Consider the following 13,522-nt stretch of genomic DNA (forward strand, 5'->3'; position numbering starts at 1 on the left):
TTCTTTGTGTGTGAGGAATGTTTCCTGAAAGTTTGGCCGTACCCTTTTGTAACACCCTGTAGTTATTGTACTTTCTTTAAGAAGGGTAACAGGGTTCTCTGTGAGATTTGTAAACGAATAGCACTATTTTTTCAAGGGTAAAGACGTTCGCACAATAGGTAATCCATTATTACAGTTAGTTAACTTGTCGCGATTCGAACGACATGGAGGGCAATTGTCTCAGTAGGTGCAAAGCAAAAATTTAAGTATAGCGTCTTTATGTACCTCGCACTTCGTGTTTTTTTTCGAAATGTCCTAATGAAACTTTGACGCAATAAGACTGCCGAATATTAAAAGGAGAGACTGTATAAATAAATTAGTTGGGTATACTACCACAGATAGGATCCTATGGAGAGGAAAGAGGATATTTTCCGGAAGATTGAAATTTCTAGCAAATTTCCTCTTCCTGCAAATCAAATTAATTTTGTTGCGTGCTCCAAGCCCTCAATCAGAGGCTTTACTTTCCGGCTGTCACACCCAGTCAGCAAAATACATTTCAAACACACCTCCATCCTTTGGCTTTAAGAAGTCACTATCATTTGTTTGTTCCACAAGAGATGGTCCTGCAGTTCATTAAGAGAATTGCTGTGGAGGTTAGAAAAACGGTTGATGTGCGCCGGAACATTGAAGAGTGAGGCGTGTTCGGATAGCTTGTTGGTTACGAGTGCGTGGACCTCCAGTTTTTATATATACAGTTCACTGACATATTATACACTGACACCGGGTGATTGTAAAATTTTAGCGTCAGGCATTGTGAAGTCGTGAAAGGCTCTTAAGTTCACTCCTGAGTGGGTAACTCGCTGTCTACTAGCTATGACGTCAGCATGTTTTGAGCATGGGAGCGGAACCCAGTTATAGCTAGCACGGATTCATTTAACGCGTCGGCTGTTATAGAAGTTGTTGAAGAAGAACGATGGATTTGGTCTGCACAGCTTATTTGTAATTTTGTAGTGTTCTGTTTTACTTGAGAACCTGCCACTGCAGAATGTGATAGGGGCAGTATATTTAAGAAAACTCTTGTTTTTCCAGGCTTAGTAATTGCACATGACAATGCATTAAGACAATCTCCAATGGACCATCATGCACCTGCATAGCACGTTAGCTCAGTGATGGCGTCACGGAAGACTGTTCATGTAACATCTCTATGTGGTGTGATCAGGACATTTTAATGTAACATTGTGAGTACTTTGAAGTCTTGGACTTGGGATTAACTAATACAACATGTCTATCGATTGTGATGATCTAGTTACACAGGCAGTATTTGTGCCTGGGCATGACTAGTCAGACTGGTAACTACTACTGTTATGACTGTGTACGGAAGGTAACAATTTCTTAGGAGGGAACCCCACAAACATAGCGCACGGAAGATACGGACCCACTTTTAACCTCGGTTTGGGTTACCGTCATGGTCTGTAACAAAGACTGAACGCAAAAATAGAGAAGTAGGTAGCATACGTCTACACACCTCGATGGAAGGAAACGGAAAGGTGCTAAACCATTGTTAAATGATTAAAATATTGTTAAATGATGAGCTAAATATGAAGAGGGATAATATGCAGTATTTCAGTTAATCAGTTATGCTAGCTGCTGAAATGCCGTCAAATGCATCCATGTGCAGGGCTGGTCAAGATAGTCTACATTATTTTGCTCTGACTTTCTCTGCTGCGAGGGAGGTCCACTAATCGATACAACATTGTGTATATCGGCATGATGCATTAAGTAACGGAAATTAAAATTAAATTAATGTTGTTTAACATTCAACCCTCGTAACACAGAGACCGTGAGGGGTGTAATGGCTGCATGTGCGTACCACAGATTGGCCACCGTACTCTGGACACTGACATAGTACACAGAACAGAAGGTAAGAGCTTTCTTGCTTCCTGCTGGTGCACAACACTCGCCAGAAATGTGAAACACATCCACCTACAATCTTAACGACTGTCTGTTAGGTACATCTATATGCCTGAGTTTAGATTTTAGGTAGTTTGTCTATGCTAGTGGTAGTCAACCTGGTCTCTACCACGCACTATCGAACGTTCCAGCTTTCGTAGTGGTCGGTAGACAGTAGGGGCTTTAAAAACGTTTTCATTAGGTGTTAAAAAAATTTTACCATAAAGAGTATGGTAAGAAATTTTTATTATTATTATTATTACACTGAAGAGCCAAATGAACTGGTACATCTGCCTAATATTGTGTAGGGCCCCCGCGAACACGCAGAAGTGGCGCAACACAACGTGGCATGTATTCGACTAATGTCTGAAGTAGTGCTGGAGAGAACTGACGCCATGAATCCTGCAGGGCTATCCATAAATCCATAAGAATACGAATGGGCTAGAGATCTCTTCTGAAGAACACATTGCAATGCATTCCAGATATGCTCAATAATATTCATCTCTGGGGATTTTGGTGGCCAGTAGAACTGTTTAAACTCCGAACAGTATTCCTGGAGCCACTTTGTAGCAATTCTGGATGTGTGTGGTGTCGCATTGACCTGCTGGAATTGCCCAAGCCCCTCAGAATACACAATGGACATGAATGGATGCAGGTCATCAGACAGGATGCTTAAGTACGTGTCACCTGTCAGAGTCTTCTCTAGACGAATCAGGGATCCCATCTCACTCCAACTGCACACGCCCCACACCATTACAAAGCCTCCGCCAGCTTGAACAGTAACCTGCGGACATGCAGGGTCCCCGAATTCCTGAGGTTGTCTTTATACACGTACACGTCCATCCAATAGATGCAATTTGAAACGATACTCGTCCGACCAGGCAACATGTTTCCAGTCATCAACAATCCAATGTTGGTGTTGACAGGCCCAGTTGAGGCGTAAAGGGCAGTCATTAGTGGTACAGAGTGGCCCTGCGGCTAAATCCGTAAGGCTAAGATCTCTTCTAAACAGTACGTTGCAAAGGCATCCCAGATATGCTCAATAATGTTCATGTCTGTGAAGTTTGGTGGGCAGCAAAAGTGTTTAAACCCAGAAGAATGTTCCTGGAACCACTCTGTAGCAATTCTGGACGTGTGGGGAGTCGCATTGTCCTGCTGAAATTGCCCAAATCCGTCGGAATGCACAATGGACATGGAAGAATGCAGCTGATTAGATAGGATCTTACGTGCGTTTCACCTGTCAGAGTCGTATCTAGACGTATCAGGGATCCTATACCATTCCAGCTGCACACGTCCCAAACCATTACAGAGCCTCCGCCAGCTTGAACAGTCCCCTGCTGACATGCAGAGACCATGGATACATGAGGTTGTCTGCATACCCGTACACGTCCATGCTCTCGATACAATTTGAAACGATACTCGTCCGACCAGGCAACATATTTGTAGTCATCAACAGCTCAATGTCGGTGTTGTCGGGCCCATGCGAGCCGTAAAGTTTTGTGTCGTGCAGTCATCAAGGGTATAGAGAGGGCCTTCGATTTCGAAAGCCCATATCGATGATGTTTCGTTTAATGGTTCTCACGCTGACACTTGTTGAAGGCCCAGCGTTGAAATCTGCAGCAATTTGCGGAAGGATTGCAGTTCTGTTACGTCAAACGATTCTCTTCAGTCGTCGTTGGTTCCGTTCTTGCAGGATCTTTTTCCGGCCGCAACGATGTCGGAGATTTAAAGTTTTACCGGATTCCTGATAGTCACGGTACACTCGTGAAATGGCCGTACGGGAAAATCCCCACATCATCGCTACCTCGGAGATGCTGTGTCCCATCACTTGTGCGCCTACTGTACCACCATGTTCAAACTCACTTAAATCTTGATAACCTGTCATTGTAGCACCAGTAACCGATCTAACAACTGCGTCAGGCACTTGTTGTCTTATACGAGGCGTTACCGACCACAGCACCGTATTCTGGCTGTTTACATGTCTCTTTATTTGAATACGAGAGGCTATACCAGTTTCTTTGGTGCTTCAGTGTATATGCTTTAACTTGCCGTACCTCCCCTTTATAAATGTTTGAAAATAAAGTTACTTAACTGCTTTATGCTGACTTCTTGCCGCAGTGGTCACACCGGTTCCCGTCAAATCGCTGGAGTTAAGTGCTGTGGTCTTGCCTAGCACTTGGGTGGGTCACCGTCAGGGTCTGTTGGCTAGCGGGTTGCGCTCAACACTTTTGAGGCAAATTGGGGAGTGACTTGGCTGAGAAATAGCGGCACCTGTCACGCAAACTGACAACAGCCCGCAGTATCAGCACCCAGTGATGCGTGAAAGATGAGGTGGATACGGCGGCCTATTGGTACCGTTGGTCCTTAAGGGCCTGTTCTGATGGCGTTTCTTTTAATTGCTTTATAAATCACTATCGCTGTGGAACTGGTAGGTGGTTAGAAAATTTTTCTAGTAACAGAGCTAAAAATGTGAGTGGTAGCTAAAAATGTTGACTACATCTCATCTAAGCGAATACTAGTTGGTTTCCCATCTCGACTTCATCCACATAACACACTAACAATTACAATACGAATACACACATATTGAAGTTTAAACGAATAACACGAGTGACTTCCCTCCGTTAGAGTAACTGTCGGTTGTGGAAGCAGGAGGACTATTCATTCACAGATTGTAAATAAAAATAGCTGTCATTTCGTGGCTGGGTGTTTGTTCGTAATTAGCAAACTCTACCACAGAAGACACAAACGCCAAAGGAAAGTTTTCATAACAGAAACAGAAATACGTCAGGTATGGACTGTACTATGTACTACAGCACCTAAAAGCATAAACACCATGTTCCAAGGGGTATTCTTTTCCACGTAGTATGAACTTAAGCGAGTCTTATCTGATGGTTTCGAGTTCGTAAACTTCAGACCATTACTTGATGCCTGGAAGACTAGCAACCACGGCAACTTGTAAGTACTCCAGGTTGCCTATCGTGTAAGGCGCAATAGGAGCCGTTGCAGCCCATTATCACAGCTTGTATCCACAAAGCAAAATATGATGGCTAATTAAAACAACAGAGATTACTGTAGGACTAAATACTTTGTTGTAAATTGAAGTACAGACCTTCGACCTTTTTTTAACATATTACTACCAATGTTGAAACACATCTCATAACCAGACGACATATTTTGCAATTTCGTATCGAAGAGCGATATCGTTAGTACAGAGAGTGCACTGGTAACGATTAGCTTGACAGCATACTCCTCCTGTAGTCCATCTACACAAAAAACTACTTTCGGGTCCGAAACGAGTTAAAATCAAACTGTAAGTAGGAAGAAAGGAATACGTTTCCTTGAGTCAATGCGTTGTAGTCACCGTATGGCCGCGCGGGATTAGCCGTGCGGTCTGAGGCGCTGCAGTCATGGACTGTGCGGCTGGTCCCGGCGGAGGTTCGAGTCCTCCCTCAGGCATGGGTGTGTGTGTTTGTCCTTAGTATAATTTAGATTAAGTAGTGTATAAGCTTAGGGACTGATGACCTAAGTAGTTAAGTCCCATAAGATTTCAAACACATTTGAACATTTTCACCTTATGGGACGAGGAATATCATGAATGAAAACGACACCAAGTCTTAATAAGTCATGTCACGTGTTTTGCACTGAACACGAAAGTTTTCTTAAGGTCTGATAGTAAGTATAGGCTCAACAGTCCAAAACGTCAGTCAGAAGTGAACATTATTTCAGAAACTCCCTCTGTTATTCAATCCAATACATACACATAATATATGATACATTTAAATTCACCTCCTGGACTGTACAGGTCTCGAACGAGAAACCAGAACCCATGCTTTGCGAGGCAGTGACGTTACCCATTACTTTTTTGTGATCTTCATGCCTTTTATGCACGCGCTATGTTATGGTATTTTGTGCTAAAATGTTATAAAATTAGAATTTACTTGTTTCTGAAATGAGAATTAATTTTCTTCTTTCTAACTTTAAGTATTATTTCTTAACAACATTCAAGTCTTGCGTGTTTTTGATATATTTAGAAAATAATGAAAATTTAAATTTTGTTTCCACATGAACGAAAAAAATTGTGTAAGGGATTCAAGTTGCTCCTACTGTTTTTTTGTTTTATTTTGCTAAATAATTTTCTTCTTAATGATTAACAGAGACATCTGCGTTTACTGTAAGTTGAAAAAAGTTTTGAAATTTATTCTTCTTATTTTAATCTCACTTAATTCATATCTTCCAACGCTGCTGCGAAATTAATTTGAAGGCGGGAAGTGGCTGATAAGTACGATGCAACGCTCTACAGCGGACAAAAAATTAGTCCACCTCAGAAGACATCTCCCTGACACCTCTAGATTTACCAATGGTGTCAAAATAGCTAGTCTGATACGTCCCTGCTTCATTTGTACACTATTCGTTCAGAAACCCCTGTGTAAATTCCTTGTAAGCCCTGCAGTTTTCTGCAGTCACTCACGTCGTGGCTGCTGCCTTTTCCTGTAGAGCCCCGCATATGAAAATGATTCTGTAACCGACTGAACAAGACCTCGAGAGTCTGTCCAAGAATTGTCTGATCGAAATTTTTGGGTGCAGACTGTTCGATCTGCCTGGGAACAGCTCGTCCTTTGTATGGAAACAAAATATTTTCTAAACTCGTTCTCTCCAACGTTCTGACAACGTACTCCTACTGGAATATTTGACTGTATATTCATAAGTGGCGATACCAAGTCACCGCGTGTACGGCAGAGAGTGTCTGTTAATTGACGTAATTCCTCCTGTTCATTCTGCCTATCTTCTGCACCCATTAACGTATATCCGACCCCCGTACTGTTTGCTGAACCACTATTACTTTTTCTCTCCTTCAACAACCTTTTCTTTTTTTAACATGGAACAACACTTATTTTCTCCTGATCTTTCAAGTTTATCAGAACGCTCTTATCCGAACTCGCATAGCTACGTAATGACAGGTCCTCTGCCTGTATTTTGGTTTGTGATAAGTCGTCCGTGACTTTGTCTTTCCACTCCTTAATTACTTCAACTCTTGCGTAATTCGTCGATTGTGCTCTCATTTCTTGAGTTACCGTACCTAATTTATTTTTGCAACTACTGATTTGTTCTGCAGTTACGTGTTTCGTCTTGTTTTTGCATTTCTTAATTTCTTCTCCGATTTCTTTGTCTAATATGACCGTCCTTGTATAGTACACCTGTACAAGGCATGTTAACTGCTGTTCTAATCTCTTGAAATGGTCACTACAGTCCTCGAAGTTTCTTCAATCTATTTGAAATGCACATCATTATCCTTGCTGACTACAAGGTCTTTCGCGACGGAGTCCCTGCATAAAAAGTTCTCGGTTTACTTGCCGCGTCCACGACAGTCAGTAATCATCGAAATCTCAGGATTTTATCCAAATTTACGCGGCAAGTAAACCGAGAACTTTTTATGCAATTATCCTTGCTGTTCGAAATTTTCGTCTACCTTCTTTTTAAAGTCTCCCGCCTCCTTATCTAGTTATTCCGATAGTTTGTACATCCTGTCGGGATGTTCCTTATTCCCTACTATCATTTCTATTAAGAAAGACTTCAGATCAAAGGGTGGCGATGAAGCAGGAGATATATTTCATGTCCTTGCGTCCTGCTGGTACGGACTGTCCCGTTGTTTGTGATATTATCACAGTCTCTTCCCGTAACACCACAGCTTCCGATTATTCCTTGTTACTTTGCAATATATTTAATGCACTGTCCATTGCTACTGACCCTTCTAAATTAGGGAGCGATGACCTAGCAGTTTGGTCCCTTCCCTCCCTCTTTTAAACCAACCAACCAACCAACGCTTCTAAATTACTCTCACGACTTTCCCTAACCTCAGCATTTTGTGCACTACCTTGCTTGAGTTCCATACTAAATTCACTATTTACCTGTTTAAAATTACAGATGGACTCACTTTTTTGTTTTTCCTTTATTGCTATTGCATCCACTCTCGCCCCAAGACGGCGGTGAGGTAGACGGGAGGAGGAGGGGGGGGCGGGAGAGGGGGGGGGGGGCTGGCAGCAGGACCAACAACCCGCTGTTCAGCCAATAGAACTTGCCTCTAATCTAGATGCTGAAACAGAAAAACAAAGACATACAAGAGTATGTACTACGTACTATGAATTTAAAATTATTTAAAAAGGTGGTATTAATAAGAGAGCATAAGTAATACGCTGCAGCGCCAAAGAAACTGGCATAAGCATGCATGTTCCAATACAGAGATATGTCAACAGGCAGAATACGGCGCTGCGATCGGCAACGCCCATATAAGACAAGTGTCTGGCACAGTTGTTAGATTGGTTGCTGCTGGTGCAAAGGGAGGTTATCAAGGTTTAAGTGCGTTTGAACGTGGTGTTATAGTCGGCGCATGAGCCATGGGACACATCTTCTCCGAGGCAGTGATGAGGAGAGGATTTTTACGTACGACCATTTCACGAGCTCATCGTGAATATCAAGAATCCGGTAAAACATCTAATCTCCGACATCGCTGCGGCCGGAAAAAGATCCTGCAAGAACAGGACCAACGACGACTGAAGAGAATCGTTCAACGTGACAGAAGTGCAACCCTTCCACAAATTGCTGCAGATTTCAATGGCGGGCCATCAACAAGTGTCAGCGTGCCAACTATTCAACGAAACATCATCGATATCGACTTTCGGAACCGAAGGCCCTCTCTATACCCTTGATGACTGCACGACACAAAACTTTACGATTCGCCTGAGCCCGACAACACCGACATTGAGCTGTTGGTGACTACAAACATGTTGCCTGGTCGAACGAGCATCGTTTCAAATTGTATCGAGAGCATGGACGTGTACGGGTATGCAGACAACCTCATGTATCCATGGTCTCTGCATGTCAGCAGGAGACTGTTCAAGCTGGCGGAGGCTCTGTAATGGTTTGGGACGTGTGCAGCTGGAATGGTATAGGATCCCTGATACGTCTAGATACGACTCTGACAGGTGAAACGCACGTAAGATCCTATCTAATCAGCTGCATCCTTTCATGTCCATTGTGCATTCCGACGGACTTGGGCAATTTCAGCTGGACAATGCGACTCCCCACACGTTCAGAATTGCTACAGAGTGGTTCCAGGAACATTCTTCTGGGTTTAAACACTTTTGCTGCCCACCAAACTTTACAGACATGAACATTATTGAGCATACCTGGGATGCCTTTGAACGTGCTGTTTAGAAGAGATCTTAGCCTTACGGATTTATGGACAGATCTGCAGGATTCATGGCGTCAATTCACTCCAGCACTACTTGACACGTTAGTCGAGTCCATGCCATGTCGTGTTGCAGGACTTTTGCGTGCTTGCGGGGCCCTACACGATATTAGGAAGGTGTACCTGTTTGTTTGGCTCTTAAATGTATAATGCTGTATTCATGAATTGGTTAAAAACAGTGATGAAAATGTCAACAGACAGCACAGTTCAAAACACTTGAGAAAGCTTGAACAACACTAAACACTTGAAGAAACACTTGAGAAATACTGAATACGATGGAAGATACACTGAGCATTAGAAACGGAGCACTATACGCTTTCGCTAAAACTGGAAAAGAATCTGCCCTGGGACGGCAGATTGTAGTTGAAAAGAAGATTGAGTATAGAGGAAGATAGGAGAGTGGTGGTGATGATGACTGTGGAGTGGTAAGAGGTGGTGACGAGACAGGGGTGATTGTGAGGGATAAGGAGAGAGAATAAGCTGATACTGGGTCCTATGGACGTGAGAGGAAAAGGGGGAGGGCGCGACAGGAAAAGGGAAAAGTATGAGTTGTGGTATGGGAGAGGGGGAGGAGGGAGACCTTGGGGGTGGGGGGTGACGGACTCACTTCTTCTGTCGACTGTACTCATATTTACTAAGATACATGTATGAGCACGCGTTGACATTGGTATAACCAAATACTGAAGAAAAACAAGCTCCTACCTTTATAAACAAATTCCTAACATACACATGCCACGAAACATAATAAAATCCTTCCAAAAACACAGATCCATTAAAGTACACAACCGGAAGAAAATTAGTACACCTGGATGGACGACGTCGATTTCGATCCAATGACGAGATGTGCCACCTGGGGGTAGTAGCTGTTCTGTTAGTGGCTTCAGCGTCGTCCACCAACAGATAGCGTAGTGGCATAGCTAACACAGCGCCATCTGTGTCTACTCTTTGAATGAGAATGCTTAGTGTGGTTCACAAATGCGAGGCAAGCAGGCAACAATGCCACGAAGATGCTCTCATGTTTTCTACAGCCAAGTAAGCGAGTTTGAAAGTGGTCAAATTGCGGCCTTCCGAGTGGCGGGATGGTGGTTTCAGAGAACTGCCTCACTAGCTGGACGTGATGCCTGAGTTGTGGAATGATGCTGATAGCAGTGGCCACGTGAACATTCACACACCTGTAGACGAGGTTCTGGACGTTCACGCTGCAAAGACCCCGCCAGGATCGCCATATTTTAAGGGCAGCATTGGGAGTTGTTCACCTACCACAGTACACATAAGAAGGCTGGTGAGCCTAGACGTGTCAGCACTAATTGTAGCGAGCTGGTTATGAGGAGTGGGACTACGGACACGCACACCTCTATCCCGTCAGCCGTTCACGCCAAAACATCGGCGTGCAGAACTCGACTGGCGCCGTCAGAGAATAACTTTAAAAATGGAATGGCACGCCGTGATCTTCAGCGATGAAAGCAGATTCTGTCTGCGCGCAAGTGATGGCCGTTTGCGCGTACGTCGTACATCTGGTGAGTGCTGTCGCGTAGAGTGCATTCATCCAAGGCACTCTGGTCCTGCCCCACGTCTTATGGCCTGGCGTGCGATAAGCTACAACTCTCGTTCACCCTTGGCATTTCTGGTAAGAACTCTAACCAGTGCTGGTACATGCAGAATGTTTTAGACCCGCTCATTTGCCGTTCTTACAACAGGAAGGTGAAATGTTGTTCCAACAGGGTAATGATCGTCCAGACACTGCCGTGAAACTCAACGTGCTCTACAAGATGTGCAGCAACTTCCCTAGCAAGCACGATCTCCGGCCTTGTTTCCAGTCGAGCACGTGTGGCATGTGATGGGATGAGAAGTGACTCGTGCGACTCGTCAACCAACAACTCTTACAGAATTATGTGACCAGGTCGAGCAGGTGTGGAACAACGTATCCCAGGACAGCATTCGCCATCTGTACGATCGACTGGAAGCTTGAGTCAGCTCCTGCATTGCCGTCCGTGGAGGGTACACCACGTACTTTTATGAGAGTTGCAGCTTGAGTCGATACCTGGTACCTCAGAACCGCTTGTGCTATTTATCTGTAAATGTAGTCATTTCATATACTGCATATGTACTGTTCCAACAACATATCTGGAGTGAATTGGAAACCTTTAAAAGGGTGTACTAATTCTTTCCGGCAGTGTATGTCGACAACAGTGCAATTTCGGAACCTATGATAACTTAAGAGAAACACAAATTATTCTGTAATGCAATAAACATTATTCAAATCAGTTTGTTGTTACTATAATTGTTGTTATTCTTTCATCCGCTAGGCTATCTCTGTCCCAATTTGGTACCGACTGCCTGCAGTGTTGTCAGTTTGTGCAGACTTAGAGAATTATTATAGTGGCCAAGTTATTTGCCCCATGTTGCGATCGGCGTGGAGTTTGCGAAGGCAGGCTGCCGGCAGGTTTTATGGCAAAGAGTGTACGTTTTATGGCCTTGGTGCACAATAAATGTTGTTGCTTCGGAGTTGGAAGTGTAATCATTTCGTACGTTTGGTGCCCACTACCTGACTGCCAACAAAGATCGCAATCTGCCTTGTCTTTTTGGGTGCAGTGTAGTTGTTAACAACTGCCGCAAAAATTTTCTCTAAAGAAAAGTAAGGATACTACTCAAAGTTAATGGGTCGAAGTCGCAAAAAGCTTAAAGTTACTCATCTAAACACTAATTTCATCGAGCTCGGTCACGATAAGCATGTCGGATATAAAAATTGATCTCTACCGCGAGACATCAGGTTAACACCGTGTAACATTATTTTCAGTCTTGATGATGGCCTCAGTTCGGCGAGCTTCTACACGTACGTCGTATGCAGCTGAAGGTCCCACAGAGATTCCAAATTGTGGGGACACTGATTGGTGCGTTTCACTCGCTGTTCCCAGCACTCCCGGCATTCTGTATGGTAGCAGCCCAACCGAGTGCGCCACAGCCGGGCCTACATGTTGTCAGGTTATTTCGATTATGGTGCAGAAGTTTCGTTAGGAAGCCCTTACACATTCTCCGTACAGTCCCAACCTCTCTGCATGAGACTTCCATATTTTTGGAGCCCTGAAAAAAGACGTTAGTGGGCGTCGATTTGCTTTGGGCGAAGAGGTGTACGCCTGGGTACAATCAGCGTTACATAGGCAACCCCGAACATTTTCAGTGAAGGCACTGACCGTCTTCTGTCACAGTGAGATAAATGTATTAACAGTTAAGGCGATTACTTTTGAAATAATGAAAAGTTTACTCACTTTTTTCCATCTGACTCGTTTTCATTTGACTGTCTCTTATACACCGAAGCGACAAAGAAACTGGTATAGGCATGCGTATTCAAACGCAGAGATATGTAAGCAGACAGAATACGGCGCTGTGTCTGCAGCTCATATATAAGATAGCAAGTGTCTGGCGCAGTTGTTAGATCGGTTGCTGCTGCTACAATTGCAGATTATGAAGATTTAAGTGAGTTTGAACGTGGTGCTACAGTCGGTGCACGAGCGATAGGACACAGTATCTCTGAAGTAGCGATCAAGTGAGAATTTTCTCGTACGACCATTTCACGAGTGTACCGTGAATATTAGGAATCCAATAAAACATTAAATCTCCGACATCGCTGCGGCCGGAAAAAGATCCTGCAAGAAAGGGATCGACGACGACTGAAGAGAATCTTTCAACGCGACAGAAGTGCAATACTTGCGCAAATTCGTGCAGATTTCAATGGTGGGCCATCAACAAGTGTCATCGTGCGAACCATTCAACGAAACGTCATCGATATGGGCTTGCAGAGCCGAAAGCCCGCTCGTGTACCCTTAATGACTGCACGACACAAAGCTTTACGCCTCGCCTGGGCCTGTCAACACCGACAAGTGGTTCAAGTGGCTCTGAGCACTATGGGACTTAACTTCTGAGGTCATCAGTCCCCTAGAACTTAGAACTACTTAAACCTAACTAACGTAACGACATCACACACATCAATGCCCGAGGCAGGATTCGAACCTACGACCGTAGCGGCCGCGCGGTTCCAGATGTAGCGCCTAGAACCGCTCGGCCACTCCGGGCGGCCAACACCGACATTGGAGTGTTGATGACTGGGAACATGTTGCCTGGTCGGACGAGTCTCTTTTGAAATTGCATCTAGCAGATGGACGTGTACGGGTATGGAGACAACCTCAGGAGTTCGTGGATCCTGCATGTCAGCAGGGGACTATTCAAGCTGGTGGAAGCTCTGTAATGGTGTGAGGCGTGTGCAGTTAGAGTGATATGGGATCCCTCATATGTCTAGAGAAGACTCTGACAGGTGACACGTATGTAAGCATCGTGTGTGATGACCTGCAT

The 13,522-nt window shown here is 44.1% G+C and overlaps 1 protein-coding gene across 1 annotated transcript in view; it reads left to right on the top strand.

Annotated features, from left to right (window-relative positions):
* Positions 1–13,522, top strand: part of LOC124775194 (proclotting enzyme-like) — a 158,213-nt gene that overhangs the window by 83,225 nt on the left and 61,466 nt on the right. The window lies entirely within an intron of this gene.

The sequence above is a fragment of the Schistocerca piceifrons genome, chromosome 1 (genome assembly GCF_021461385.2).
Source record: "Schistocerca piceifrons isolate TAMUIC-IGC-003096 chromosome 1, iqSchPice1.1, whole genome shotgun sequence".
NCBI lineage: Eukaryota > Metazoa > Arthropoda > Insecta > Orthoptera > Acrididae > Schistocerca > Schistocerca piceifrons.